At 38.5% G+C, this 15,154-nt stretch overlaps 1 non-coding gene across 1 annotated transcript; it reads right to left on the minus strand.

The window, feature by feature from the left end:
* Nucleotides 1-7,509: 7,509 nt before the first annotated feature.
* Nucleotides 7,510-7,587, minus strand: LOC149151588 (small nucleolar RNA snoR14). The gene has a single exon (XR_016263977.1). It is a non-coding gene; the product is annotated as a small nucleolar RNA snoR14 (small nucleolar RNA).
* Between the last annotated feature and the right edge of the window lie 7,567 nt (nt 7,588-15,154).

Raw genomic sequence — 15,154 nt, forward strand, 5'->3', positions numbered from 1 at the left:
CTGGGTTGATGTAACTGAGTTTACGAGCGGGAAGCTTCAGGGGCCACAGGTCTTTGTGTTTTTGAGGATCTGAATGTTGTTACTGGTTTGGGAGTCGTTAATTTGTTGAATTGGGAGGAGGTTCAGGTCCAAAACCTCAGAGTAGATTTGTTGGTCGTCGGGCAGAGGGTTGTCTGTTTGAACACGGTTGTTAGTGAGAAAGATTATAATCCCTAGGTCTGTGAGGGTGTCATGGATCAAATCCCTGGCCCTTGGTGGGAGACCAGCGGGGTGGAAAGGGTCAAGAGCACCCTAGCGTTGAGTGGGAGAGAAGGGTCAAGAGCACCCTAGCGTTGAGTGGGAGAGACAGAAGATTCTGGAACATTCCGGGTAGTCAAAAAAATGGATTCGAGTATGCAGAGTGCAGAGTACGATCGGGCTCTTGGGGCAGGTAACAATTTCTCTGGCAGGTAGGAGAATCCACCATCCTGCATCAACTGTGTGTAGGACCACTTGGAGTTAAGAGAAAGTTTGACTAAACTACAACGCAGAATACATCAATAGCTAAAAAAAACCTGTCGATGCAAGAGAGAGAGCTGGAGAAAAGAGAGCGTATTGAAAAATGAAGGTGATGCACTGAAGCATCAAATTGAGCAGCTGAAACTCAAAGTGGAGAGCAACAAGGAGAACAAAAAAGACTATACCGAGCAAGACCAAAACAAAAGCTCCAAAGAAGTCTCCACTGGCCTGGACCTTAACAATCTTGGACCTTAACAATAAACAGTCCAGCACCAATGGATATTTAGTTTTCATATGTTTTTATTCTTAGTTTCTAAATGACACAATGTAAATGTAACTATCTACTGCTACAGTTTTGTCGAATTTATAGTTAAAAGCTCTGGAATGGGGAATTTTTGTGAGCAGATCAGAGACCGCTTAAATAGCAGGTTTGTAGACAAAATGAATTAACAGCGCTTTGAATGCTTGGAAAAAACTAAATAGCAGGTTTGTAGACAAAATGAATTATCAGCGCTTTGAATGCTTGGAAAAAACTATGTAAAATCCTTGTTTTGTTTGCAAGCGGGCACGAAATATTTATATAAAAAAAAATCTACTCATTCTGGTTTAAAAAAAGATTGCAGTTGAGAAATGAACAGGTCATAGGAGACTCAAAATTAATCTTGGACGCAAATGGAAAAGCCCACGTTTAAAACTTGGCACTCATTTTAAACATGGAACAGAATTTCAATGGTAAAAATGAAGTTCCCTGAAATTTCCCTTTACCAGCAAAACGAATCATCTAAAGAAGCTTTATCCATGGAGGAATTGTCTGAACAGTAATTAAACGAAGGAGTCTCTCTTTCAGAATCTGCCCAATATTTATATTAAATTTCTAATCGTAAAAGACTCTTCGCTGTTTATATCCAGTTTATATGGTTGTCTTTTCTAATTGCAAAACAATCCAGAACAAAATTGTACTGGATCAACTTTGGTGCTAGGATTCTGTACCAACAGAATTTTGGTACAATGACGTACAGGCAAAGGGTTAAAAAGCCATATTGTAGGGGTTTAATATTTAGTTTAGCAATCCCTGCTAGAGGGATGCAGAGACCCATGAGCCGGGAAAAACCGGGCATATTGTGAAATCTCCTACGAAATGTCAAATAAAGTGTTTAAGTTTTTTATTATAGACAAAAAAGTATGATAACCAAGATAAAATTCACATCTAGGTTCAGTCATGTTTTCCCTATTATAATTTTGGCATCCTCTCAAAGTCTATGACAACAATCATATTCTCATGGTATTGTAAAACTAAGCATTAAGGTTTATAACTACAGACTTATAGTAGAGTTCACCCTCTTGTATCATCTCTTGAACAAACAAGCAGGGTGCTTCCGAGAAAAGGAGTTTCTAAAGAAACAGGTTACTCATCAAGAAACCAAAAACAGGCACTAGAATAAGATTTTCTTCCAGGTTTCTTGATCTAAAAATTGATCCAGAGAATCACATAACAGTATAGATGCACGAAAAGAAAATCACCCTGCAGCAGGAAACAATACCACCTTATATTATGAGGGAGAGATGAGCATTTTATAAACAATGCAAATATTATCTTTATTTTTAATTTGTAATTACAAAAGATATTGCATAAAAATCAAACTTATTAGAAATTGTAATTCTTTCCTAGGTTTTTTTAGATGTCTGTGTCTTTTCTGCTCTTAAATCTTAAATGTTTCCAAAGGAGTGTGTTTTTTCTTGGTTGCCCAATTCCTCCCTGTTTAGAGCAAGAAGCGTCGCTGCTTCCTCCACGAAAGGAGTGAAATTGCTTTGCAATATTTCTGCAGTCATCCATTTTCCCTGGTGTGTTCCTTCCGACCAACCAGACACGATAAGTATGATTGCTGGCGTGTATTCTTTTTCTTGGAGTAAAAAATTGTATCTTTGAGCAGAAGCTAAAAATCTGAAATATTATCCACCAGATAACAAACTGTAACAGATTACTCAAGGAGAGGTGGTTCAAAGCGCTTGAGAAAGCAAGTCCGATAAATATGCATACATCGTGGATGCCAAGCTGGGAAAGCAAGTCCAATAAATATGCATACATCGTGGATGCCAAGCTGGGAAAGCAAGTCCAATAAATATGCATTTTCTCCATTGCGTTCCACAACACTTTATAGGCCATATCATAGAGGGTGCAGCCTATGGCGTTCCAGAACACTTTATAGGCCATATCATAGAGGGTGCAGCCTATGGTGCTAGCCCTTGAAGTGTTGCTTGTCCAACAAGAGCCATACATAATCTCCAAGTTGAAAAGACAAGGGTGTTCACTGCTTGTCATGCCTCTGTTTGGGGTGATCTTGGGCTGCCTGCAAAGTAGCATTTACTTGACTCTGGAGTTTAGATATGGAGTGCATGAAATGTTGACATGATTTTTGTTCATGTTGTTTATGGGTAGACCCAAAAGGGGTGACAGTCAGTGGCATCTCAGAGGGCACGTTTGGCTGAAACCCAAAACAAACCTCAAAAGGTGAGAAACCAATTGAGGAGTGAGTGGCCCGATTGTAACTTCGCTGAATGATATGCAAATATGTATCCCATTGTTTGTTTTTTGGAAAAATAACTGCGAAGGTAGTGAACCAACCAAAGTACAATTGACAACTTCAGTTTGTCCTTCTGTTTGTGGGTGAAAGGCAGTGGAGAAACAAAGTTGGAAACCCAACAAAGACCAAATAGTACGCTTAAATTTGCTGAGAAAACGAGCCACGATCAGAAATAATGCTATTCAGCAAACCAAGTGTGGCGACACATGTTGGAAAAAGAGATCCACAGTCTGAACAACAGAGGTAGTCTTATGACAAGGAAGAAAGATAACCGTCTTGGAAGAACAAGAGACCACTACCCAAATACAAGAGACAACTACCCAAATAGCATCATGTTTGCGAAAAGTAGTAGGAAGGCCATTTAAAAAGTCCATGGAAATGGTTTCCAAAGGATGAGAGGGAATTGTTAATAGTTGATACAAACCATGCTTACCGTTTGAGAGCTTGCTTGAGCTTGCTTTGTGAACAAAGAGAACATGCACGAATGAATATATCCACTTGCATGGGTAAGGCAATCCAATAGAAGTGACATTGAAAATTGAGAATAGTTTTGGCAATGCCAAAATGCCCTCCGCATGAAAATGCATGTGCTTCACAGATGAGAAGGAGACGATTCCACTTGCTTAGGTAAGGCAATCCAATAGAAGTGGCGTTGAAAATTGAGAATGGTTTTGGCAAATGCCAAAATGCCCTCCGCATGAAAACGCATGTGCTTCACAGATGAATAAGAGATAATCATCAGATTGTGGCACACAGCTGGTTAAGTTTATACAACCAACCATCACAAATGGTATAATAAAAAAAGGGAGTGTGTTTTTTGACTGTAGGAGCTTCCCATATGTCACTAAAGACCGGATCTGTTGCATACATATCTTTCCAAGCATCATAGGCGGCACACCGCACCTCTAGAATGTGTAGGACCCAAGTATGTGGTGGACTTAACAAATCAGCCATTTTATTAGTTGTCCCTTTCTTAAATTTAATCACCAGATGAAATTGTTGAATGTAAGCAGCCCACTTTAGATGGTGTTGCTCTTGATTTTTGCGCTGCAAGTTGATGAAGATCAATGAATGATGATCTATATAAAGGATGGTCTCTTTGCCAAGAATGTAACGGTGCCACTTACTTCCAAACTTGCACTAAACTGTAGAATTCCTTGTCATGTGTTGTACATGAGCTTAGCATCCACAAGTGCCTCAAAATGGTATGCCACAAGGTGGTCTCCATGTTTAAGAACAACCCCAATGGTGAATTGAGAGGCATCACTTTCCATCTCACATGGTTGATTCATATCTGGCAAACGAAGAATGGGGACAGAGCATAATGAATTCTTGAGTTGAGCGAACTGTCTCTCAGATTTGGCATCCCAAATAAAGTTGGCTTGATTAGACAACTGGTGCAAAGGACGAGCCAACTGTGAGAAATGAAAGACAAAGCTGTGAGAAATGAGAAACAGTTTTTCTGTACAAAGTAATACGTTCCATGAAGCTCTTGAAGTCATGTGCACTGGAAAGCGCCGGCCATTGCGCCAAACCTATACCCAAGAGGGTTCTAGGGTTCTAGGCAAATCCCAATGTTGTCAATAATGAATCCCAAATATTGAATTGATGTCCAAAATAGGATTTCTTTGAAGTTGATGTGCTCGCAACATATGTTGAAAATGGTCTTGCCAAAATTTACAGAATAACAACATATCATCGAGGTAAATGACCACAAACTTACCCAAGTGTGCCAAAGCCTATACCCGAGAGGGTTTTAGGCAAACCTCTGTCGATGATAAATCCCAAATATCGAACTGATGTCCAAAATAGGATTTCTTTGAATCCTATACCAAAGAGGGTTCTATGCAAACCCCGATGTTGTCAATAATAAATCCCAAATATTGAACTGATGTCCAAAATAAGATTTCTTTGAAGCTGATGTGCTCGCAATATATCAATTATGCATATATTGAAAATGGTCTTTCCGAGATTTACTGAATACCAACATATCATCAAGGTAAATGACCACAAACTTACCCAAGTGTGCCCAAAACACATTAATAATTTCATAACAAATCAAATTATCTTTGCGAGGAAACAAGCACTGTGTAAGTGATCCAACAAGGGGTAGTGATTTTTAACAATGGCATTATTAATGGCCATTCGTAAGTAATTTTTTTGGTAATTTTTTTTGGAATAATAAAAGTTGGAGATGCACATGGCAAGGATGAAGGTTGAATATGACCAGATGTCAACAATTGTTCAATCTCTCAGCCGCTTCTCAAGGAGAGGGTCAATAAAGATGGGAGTATTGGGTAAGGGAAGTACCAAGAATAAGGGTCAATAAAGATGGGAGTATTGGGTAAGGGAAGTACCAAGAATAAGATCAATTTTGTATTCAATAAAGCGTGTTGGAGGCAGCCTTGTGGGTTGGCTGAAGACATTTGCAAATTCTTGGAATAAAGGAGCCATTGCAAGAGGGACCCAGTCTTGTGGGTTGGATGAAGACATTTGCAAATTCTTGGAGTAAAGGAACCATAGAAGAGGGACAGGATTGGTGTGGTTGTATGGCTTGACAAGGTGAACCAATCACAAAGAAACACATTGGTTTAAATTGACTTGGGTTGATGTGGATTAAAGGAGCCATTGCAAGATGGACCAGATTGTTGAGGTTGTATGGCTTGACAAGGTGAAACAAGCAAAAAAACACATTGGTTTCAATTGACTTGGGTTGATGTGTTAGCTAAGGATGTGAGCACATAAGTGCACCCATCGTGCTGCAAGTAGCATTGGTGATCTTTAACATGATAAATAACATGTCAAGTTTGTTGGTATGGAATGCTCAACAATAAATCAGCACAATCAAGATGAAAAAGGTGTGGATGTGGAGTGGTGAGAAGGGAAAGGCATTGAACCAAATCCTATGCCACAAGATTCATTTGACTCTCATTATTGAGATTAAGAGTGGCCTACTCATGTTTGATTTTGATTTGACAATTATGGGTAAACAAAAGCACAACATAGGTGTTTATTTCATCAGCAATCATGAGGATGAGAGAGGGGTCCACTTCAGTAGGATTGTGAGGGAGAAACAACTGCAAGCGGGGTAGCAGCATCTGCAAGGTGGGGTAGGAGAAACAACTGCAAATGGGGTAGGGTAGCAGCATCTGGTTGCTCAACATCTATAAAAAGAGCCTTGTTAGGGCAAAGATTTTTCAGTACTTAACAATTTCCATAAGCATGTGAGTTGGTCTTATGAAATGTACAACATGGCATATTGTAAGGTGTTAAAATGAGGTAGAGACGAGAACACGGTAAGGTGTTAAAATCATTAAAATGAGGTAGAGACGACAACACGGCATATGGTAAAGTGTTAAAATGAGTCCACATTAGAAGAACCAAAGTTGCAGAAGACATCAATGTAAACTTGCACTAATTAATTTGGTAGTTGTGAAAGTTGTAACCATTTGGTAAGGAGATTCTGATCAATATGAGGCTGAGCATCTTATAAACAATGCAAACATTCTCCTTATTTTTAATTTGTAATTAAAAAAATATTGCATAAAAATCAAAATAAAAAGATATTGCATAAAAATCAAAATAAAAATCAAAATACATTACTAGTTTTAGTTTTTTTGGGGAGGTATTTCCTACTCCAATGTTTTATTAGACGTAGTATTTTCTATTCCAATGTTTCAGAGGAATTCCAAGGAAGGAGTGCACTTTTTGTTGGCTGCCCAATCAGTTAGAGGTTTCTGATGTGTGTGTCTTTATTGGTTGCCCATTTCCGTAACAGTCACGCACTTTTATACCAATTCATATGATTATAGTCTAATATAAGGATCTAAGCATAAATCAGGTTCACCATATTCTTCCTGTAATAGCTTCTGTTTCTTTCTACAGTTTGATGTTACCAATGAAAGAAACATTCACGTGGCATAGAGGTTATTATTACAACCTGAAAGAGATGTAGCCCGTGAGCCCATTGCTGCAACCTCAACATCAATAGTAAGAGATACCGTTGGCAGATTCTATCTAGGATAGCCCAGAACCCAACATCGTGAAGGTGGATGAGAAAACCCTTGCTTTATGGAACACCAACAAGTTATTTCAGTTAGCCAGGTCGTGCAAGTAATCAGATCAGGTAATGGGATCGTGTCTGCACACAATGATGTCACCACAAGTAGGGTCTTCCAACTGTAACGGCAGCTATACTGCTATTAAGCATAAGAAAATTCGAATGACATTTTTGAGCTTATTTAATAGTCACCGACGGTGAGATGTGATGAAGGACCATTTCATTATTTCCTCGTTCTAAGCAATAAAAAAAGCAGTAAAAAAGACCTCGCCAAATCAGATCAGTAACGCAGCATCCAACGCGAAAACAATGATCGACATCAAATAAGTGACAAATCAAAATCTAATAGTTAAGATTTCCGTGCATTGGTCAATCAGAGCCTTTTGGATTTTAAAGCAACATAGGAATTTCAGTGGATTGACAGATTTCAATAAGTCATCATTTTGACCGAGGGCGAAAACCCATACACATGATTTATGAAGTTTACCAAGGGCGAAAACCCATACAAATGATTTACTAAAACTTCATAGTCTGCAACTTTCACTAAAACAAGAGAACTCAGAACTTCTTAGAGGGATGTTTTTCCATCACAGGAGCCGAGGCTGCTTTGGAACAGAAGATTCATCACAGTGACTCTAGAAAAAAAAAACCTAGTAGAAAAAACGAAGCATAAGACAACCCTTAATAGTATGCGACCTCCATTGAAATAAACGCGCCACAGGAAAGTAAACATAAACCCTGCAATAAAATAATTAATGAATAAAGAAATATGTAAAACAGCACCATGACATGAATAAACAAAAAATCACTCAGAACTTCTTAGAGGTTGTTTTTCCATCACAGGAGCCGAGGCTGCTTTGGAACAGAAGATTCATCACAGTGATTTCACAAAACGAAACATAGCATAAAACCGCCGCTACAAACCCTAGATCCAACACTGATACATGAATGATCTTCAATGTGATTATTAAACTCGAGCCCTCTCATATATAAAGCTCCATTAACCCTAGCCCTTCGAGGGCCCATTCTTCTTAAACCCCCAACCGTCCAAGTTTTCAAGGATAGTTAATTTGGAAAGAACGATTCCTCATAACCCTTGCAATTATTGTGTAGATTATTGATTAATAATTTTAGTGAGTTAGTTTGTAACCCCTAGGTTAAGGAAGGGTCAAGGTGCATACATACTTATTCTCGTTGTCATCCATGTGTTGCATCATGACCCTTTTCTCAACTTAAATGGGGCCTTGGAGTATTTGGATGAGCCATCACATACCTAGGAGCTAGAAATGGATGTATTCTTAAGGGGATTTTGGAGAATTAATAGATAACATTAACTTAAAAAGTAGATTTTCAGTGGTAGGTTACCAATACATTGTAAAGTGTTAAAAAAGAGTGACCGTGCAAGAGAATATTATGAAGTTTCAAGTCTTGAGATAGGTAAATAAACTTTGTAGTGTTCATGAGATTGGAAAATTGAATTTGGATGAGAATGTTGGAACTTATTTGTTTAGGAAAAAGTGATTTATTTAGAAAAAAATTGATTAAAGTTTTTAAAAAAATGGCTCTAGTAAAATGATTTATGCATATTATAAAATAAGTAAGGAAAATTAAAACTATGAAATATATCAATTCCAATTTTTTTGTTTCTGAGCTGTAACACCCTCCTCCCGCTACTCAAGCAACCGGCCATCCAAACATATGACGAGAGGCCACTATGATAAGACTCAACCTCCTAGGTAACCTTAAGGAAGTGGAGTCGACAAAACAAGACTTTACTAAACTCCCTCAGGTGCTTTAGGACCCCCAGGATCTAATCCACCACTCCAAGTGCCCAACCCTTGAGTTAACCTAGAATTTCAATGAATCAAACCCAAAGTCGCTCCCATGAAAAGGCATGCATGCGACTGGAACCCTATAGTTTCTCCCACAATGCTTGCAAGGGAGAGATTGTAGTCTTTTTCAGTTAGTTTTGTGCCAAAGACTACAATATTTAAGCCACTTTTTCAAGGCTAGTCTCCAAACCAATGCCTAGAACTTGATGAGACTTTCCAAGACAATAAATGACACCAAGGAAAAGCCTCTAACACAAAACTTGATAAAGGGCTTCACCTAACCAAGCCTAACCATGATAAACATTTTGTCAAACACTTAGTAAATATGCAACATACAGGTGTAAATAACAGATCTGAGCATAGGGGTCTCATACTTATCTGAGATTCGCCATGAAACATTGTTTCCTTATCACTTTAACTACCATTCCATCCATTAGGTCATAGATACATTGTTCATTCATTTAAAGGTAAAAACATGATGAGAGCCATACATAGCTGTTGTCATAAAACATATAGATAACCAACATAATAGGGACAAAAATATAAATGAAATCATAACCATATACACCACTTATAATCCATCATAATACTCATAGAAATACCAAGAGAAATAACCTTTCATTAATGATGCAAAATTCAAACCCGAGATGGGACTTCCACGTTCCACCCAACTGTAGAATGGCTGAGACAAAAATCTCTTCATCCATTCACCCTCGTGCCATATTCCAAGCATGAATGTGGTATCTCATAGAACACATCAATCAAAACTCATATAGGGCTTCTAGAGGCCATCCACCTCAACCCATCAACAGTGATTCCACCTCACGGTCGGACATCACAAAACCATCATCAGATCGGTCTTTATCCAAGCTTTCTAATGCTCTAGATCGTTTGTTCCAACTCGGCTTCCAGGACTAGTAACTCAACCCATAGCTTACACCGGGCTCCAGAGCATTTATCCAACCAAGGCTCCAGGACTAGTAACTCAACCCATAACTTTTACTGGGCTCCAGAGCGGTTGTCCAACCAGGGCTCCAGTACTAGTAACTCAACCCACCAAGGGCTCCAAAGCATTTGTCCAACCAAGGCTACGGGACTAGTAACTCAACCCAAAATGTTACAGGGCTCCAGAGCGTTTGTCCAACCAAGGCTATAGAACTAGTAACTCAACCCAAGTTGTTACAAGGCTCCAAAGCGTTTGTCCAACCAAGGCTCTGTTACACAATATTTTTTCACATTCCCAAATCTATACTTGAAGTGGCATCCTTTGTGCCATTGTCTTAACAAATGTCGTAAAGCGACAAAAGTTGTGTAAACTCATTCACCATGAATTATATGCTCAATATATCCCGAACCAATGTCTTGAAGCAATTCTGGAAAAACTTGTGAAAAAACCCTGATTTTCAAGACCAACATTACTTTTAGTAGGAAAATCTGTGTTAGTAACCTTTTGTCTAACTAGTGACTAGCGTTGGCAGTGCGACTTTTGATAGGAAAATCCATGTTGGTCCTCTTCAGGCAGTTTCTCCAAAAATGGAGCAGAAGCTTCTCTTACTAGAAGCCTCGAGAACAATGAGTTGGTAGTTGTTGGATGAAGATATGGTCGAGTACTCCCATTTAGAGCCCTTGATCCTACCTTTAGGGATCTTACCTTTGGGATAAGGACCTTCTTCCCCCTTCGGTAAATCTCTAACTCCCTCTCCCTCATATGTTCTTCACTTTCCTTAATGGGTTGGTCATTACTGGTTGCCATTCTTCTGCTCAATTGTGCTTAGATGCTGCGATTTCGGTGAGAGAGGAAAGAAGAGCTTGTTAAGTTTGGCTTGGACTTGGAACCATCCTGAAGGAGGCCTTCAACATCAAGGCATTGGTTGTATGCTTCCCTCTTTGATTTAATCATTAATACAAAATATGTTTTACTTCGCATAAGCTTGTTTATGATAGTTTGCTTACTAAAATACTCCTTCATCTGTTGTATAACTTATATTGGAATTCATCTATTATGATCTCTATTGTTGTTGTCTTTTGATCTCTCTTGCAGGTATTCTGATGTAATGAATAACGAGGAGCGAGCCTGGGAGCTAAGGGATTGGGATCACCATCAAAGGTCGAGCACATAGGAGAGAAGTAGGCCATCTCCCTTGCCCATTTGTCATTCTGATCTAGGTTAGGGAAGTTTTCTTGTTTTGTCACGGTTGTTACTAGACCCACACAATGGTATAGAGGGATCGCCTCTATCCATAGAAGGGATTGCCTGGTTAACAAATTGGCGACTCCATTGGGGAAGCCTACACTGTTTTCATCCTTTCGTTTTTTGCCTTCTCATTAATTTTGGCCAACTGTCGAAAGACCCTGTCTTTAGATTGATTTTCATTTTGTACTCTAAATTACTGGTGTCTTATGGTATCAGGTCTAGAGTTTCTTCTTGAGTCTTTCTTGTTTTTCCTAAAATTTCCTTGCTAAGCGACCCTGTGAGCACGGTTTTTGCTATATAAAGTAGCGTTGGTCCTTGAATGTGAGAACTTTTAGGGTCTCTACTGAAAACTCTAGTGTGTCCTGGTATATGAGGTCTCTTCTCTAATTTATTTGCATCAATCTCTTTCTTTATGCTTCTGATTTCTTTGTGGAATGTAAAAGATTGTCTCTTGCTTGAAGTGGTAAAAAATCAGATTTTGATTGAGTTTTTCAAGTTTTGAGTCAATTGAGATCTTTGTTTACTACTTGTGTGCTTGAGAATTATTGATTGTTCTATTAATTAAACATTGATTAAAGGAATCGATTTTGCATTGAATTAGGTTTCATTTCGAAAAATTTACTTTTCGTTAAAATTACATTAGGTCACTTGCATGAAAAGTTATTTTTTTGGAATTAATTATTGGAAATAGATCACATTTTTCAATAATTGAAAACTAAATGATGCGTTAGTTGCATTAAATCATTTAAAGCAAAAAGAAAAGTGTAATTCATATAAGTGCATCTTAGGAAAAGTGAAAATAATTTTTACTTTTTGGCATTGCATTTGGAAAGTGAAAGTGAAAGATCTAGTTAGGAAAGCTTTGTTTTGTTGCATCATTGTTTGAATCTCTTCCCTTACTAGATTAGCTTTCATCGAAATGGAAAGAATCCTTTTCTCATGATAGTTGCATCATAGGAGTTCATGTGACATCATTTTGAGCCTTAAAACTGAAACTTAACTGAAGATAAACTTAAACTTTACCTCAATTAACCTAAAGAGCATTTGGAACTTAATGCAAACATTTAGAGGTATAGGTTAGAGACATGTTCCGACGTCGTCAAACGTAGGAGCTGTCGTTATTTTCCAGTGTTGTATCCCGAGGGTGAAATCTTGTTCCACGTATGGAAGAGTATAGGACCATTCTCCTGTACTTTTGGGTATCTCGGAGGCGCTCCATGCATGGTAAGTATATGGCCACGCTCTCATTGAATGATTACACATTAGACAGCACTACTACGGACTACACTCCCACGTACCATCACGTATATATTGGGATCCCCCTATAGGTTGCTATCCAGCCATAGGTAACCGAGTCAGCCGCCTTGTAGACATGATACATCGAACACAACATTCGGGGAGATTGGTTGTCGTACGTTAAGTCCTTGGTTCCACCAAGGTGTATATAGTGGTTCACGGATACTTGGTAAACCCTTTTTCCTAGTTACCCCTTTTTTATTTATTTGTTGTTAATTTCTAAAATTAATTGACCACAGAATAATATCCTTCTTGTGGAAATACTCCTTAGTATATCTTAGGTTGAGACTAATGGTAACAATTCTTGAGTATACCAATCAAGGAAACTCCCCTGACGGGAATCCTAGTCCTTTTCATTCTTTTGGAAATACTAGTGCTCCTTATATGGCAATGTTGTCCCTTCCTGGATTTACAATTGGTTTGTTAGTTTGGTTATTTTTGACTCCTATGGTTCCAAATGTCCAAACTTCTCCTTAACTAGGTTCTCCTCCACTTGAACAATATCAACCTATGATTGATCCTAAAGTTGACTCTTTGCCTTCTTCGATTGTTCGGTCTTCTTCCTGTTCTTCTTCTTCGTCTGGTGAAAACATGCAAGTCAGTAACCAGGTGGATAAGAAGAAGAAGAAAATGAAGATTAAGAAGAAGAAAAATAAACAAGGGGTCAACAAAGCAGTCGATGCTACTAATGCAATTGATGTTGATAAACTTTCTAATCAACCCCAGAAAGTGAAATTCCCTTACAATCTTTGTAAGGGTGACCACCTTCTTCGAGATTACCCTGGTATTCCCAAGGTCTTAGAAGTGTGGTCCACAGGTTCCCATCAACCTTCGTCATCAGCCTTTAGAGATTGTGCTGGTGATAAACCTTCAACTAGTGATAATAAGGTCCATGGGAAAAAGGTAAAGGTCGAATTTCCTTATAGGTTATGTGAAGGGAATCGTCTTATTCACCTTTTTCCTTATATGGATGAAGCCTTGAAAGTGTTGGATAACCTTACCACTTCTCAACCTTGTCTTCCGACTGGTTATTGGAAGCTTTCCCTTGATCCTCCACTAGTTGATCAAGTGATTTATAATAACTCATCTTCGGTCAATCCCACTCTCTCTGAAAATGAATCTCATGAGTCCATCTCCGACCAACCATTGGGTGAGGAAATGATTGACCTAATTCCACCTTCAGGTGATTAGACCTTTCCTATAGATAGTGAACCTCATACCACTCATGTTCTTTTGGTTTCTTTAAATTCCAAAGAATTAGGGGCAATCCTCTTGTTCCCATGATACAAGGGGGAAATCCTCTTATTCCCATGGTACAGGTGGTGATCCTCCTGTTCCCAAAATGTAATAGGGTAGTCCTCCCATTCTGATGGCACCATCTCCAAGTAGTTTAGTCACTTTCTTTGATTGGCGTCAACTGGCAAGATATCGTCTTCCTTCTTATGTGCCCTTCCAAATCACGGTGCAAACTTATAATATGGTTGTACCTGACAAAGTTCTAGATGAAGGTGCATCTGTTAGTATTTTTCCCTCCAATGCTTGGCAAGCTTTAGGTTCTCTGCAGCTTGTGCCTGTTCCCCATAATCTGTTAGCTTTTAACAGAGGAACCAATCAACCCTTAGGGATCCTTTCGAAGTTGCCTATTACTTTGGGAGGAAAAATCATCTATCTCGATGTGATGGTTGTCCAAGGCCCTTTGTATTTTAATTTACTCCTCGCTCGTGACTATGTTTATGTCATTAGAGCTCTTGTCTCTTCTCTCTTTCGTGTCATATGTTTCCCGCATGAAGGAAGAATTGTGACCATTGATTAACTATCATTCATTGGTCCTAATTTATCTCCTAATCAGTCATCTTCCCTAAATGGTACTTACACACAAGTGGTATCTTCCCCGCCACAGGTTAATTATGTGGCCACCTGTTCCATTCCCGCATCAACTGATGATCTAGTTGGTGATATAGTGCATAATGTATTGGGGACATTAGAACCCGATCTTTCATTTAGATCCCTTGACAGGTGTCCCTTCCAGAGTGTTTTTCTCCCATCTGATGAGAACCTCTTGGAAGATATGACCTCTTATAGGTCGTAATCAAGGTGTCATGAGGATAGTTCTTTTACTATGTCAACCTCGTTAAAAAATGAAATAGGTTCCCATGAGTATAGTTATTTTACTATGTCAACCTCGTTAAAAATGAAATAGGTTCCCATGAGGATAGTTCTTTTAATATGTCAATCTCGTTAAAAAATGAAATAGGTTCCCATGAGGATAATTCTTTTACTATGTCAACCTTGTTAAAAAATGAAATAGGTTCCCATGAGGATAGTTATTTTACTATGTCAACCTCGTTAAAAAATGAAATAGGTGTCATGAGGATAGTTCTTTTACTATGTCAACCTCATGAAAAAATGAAATAGGTCCTCATGAGGATAGTTCTTTTACTATGTCAACCTCATTAAAAATTGAAATAGGTCCCAATGAGGATAGTTCTTTGACTATGTCAACCTCATTAAAAATTGAAATAGGTCCCCATGAGGATAGTTCTTTACTATGTCAACGTCATTAAAAAATGAAACTAGGTGCCATGAGCATGGTTATTTTCCTATGTCAAGTTCGTTAAAAAATGAAACAAATCCCCTTCCAATTCGAGTCTTTGATTAGATCTCGTAAAATCCCAATCAAGTCTTTTACTTG

The sequence above is a fragment of the Pinus tabuliformis genome, chromosome 9 (genome assembly GCF_031772625.1).
Source record: "Pinus tabuliformis cultivar Carrire ecotype Pingquan chromosome 9, CPIR1, whole genome shotgun sequence".
NCBI classification, from domain to species: Eukaryota; Viridiplantae; Streptophyta; class Pinopsida; order Pinales; family Pinaceae; genus Pinus; species Pinus tabuliformis.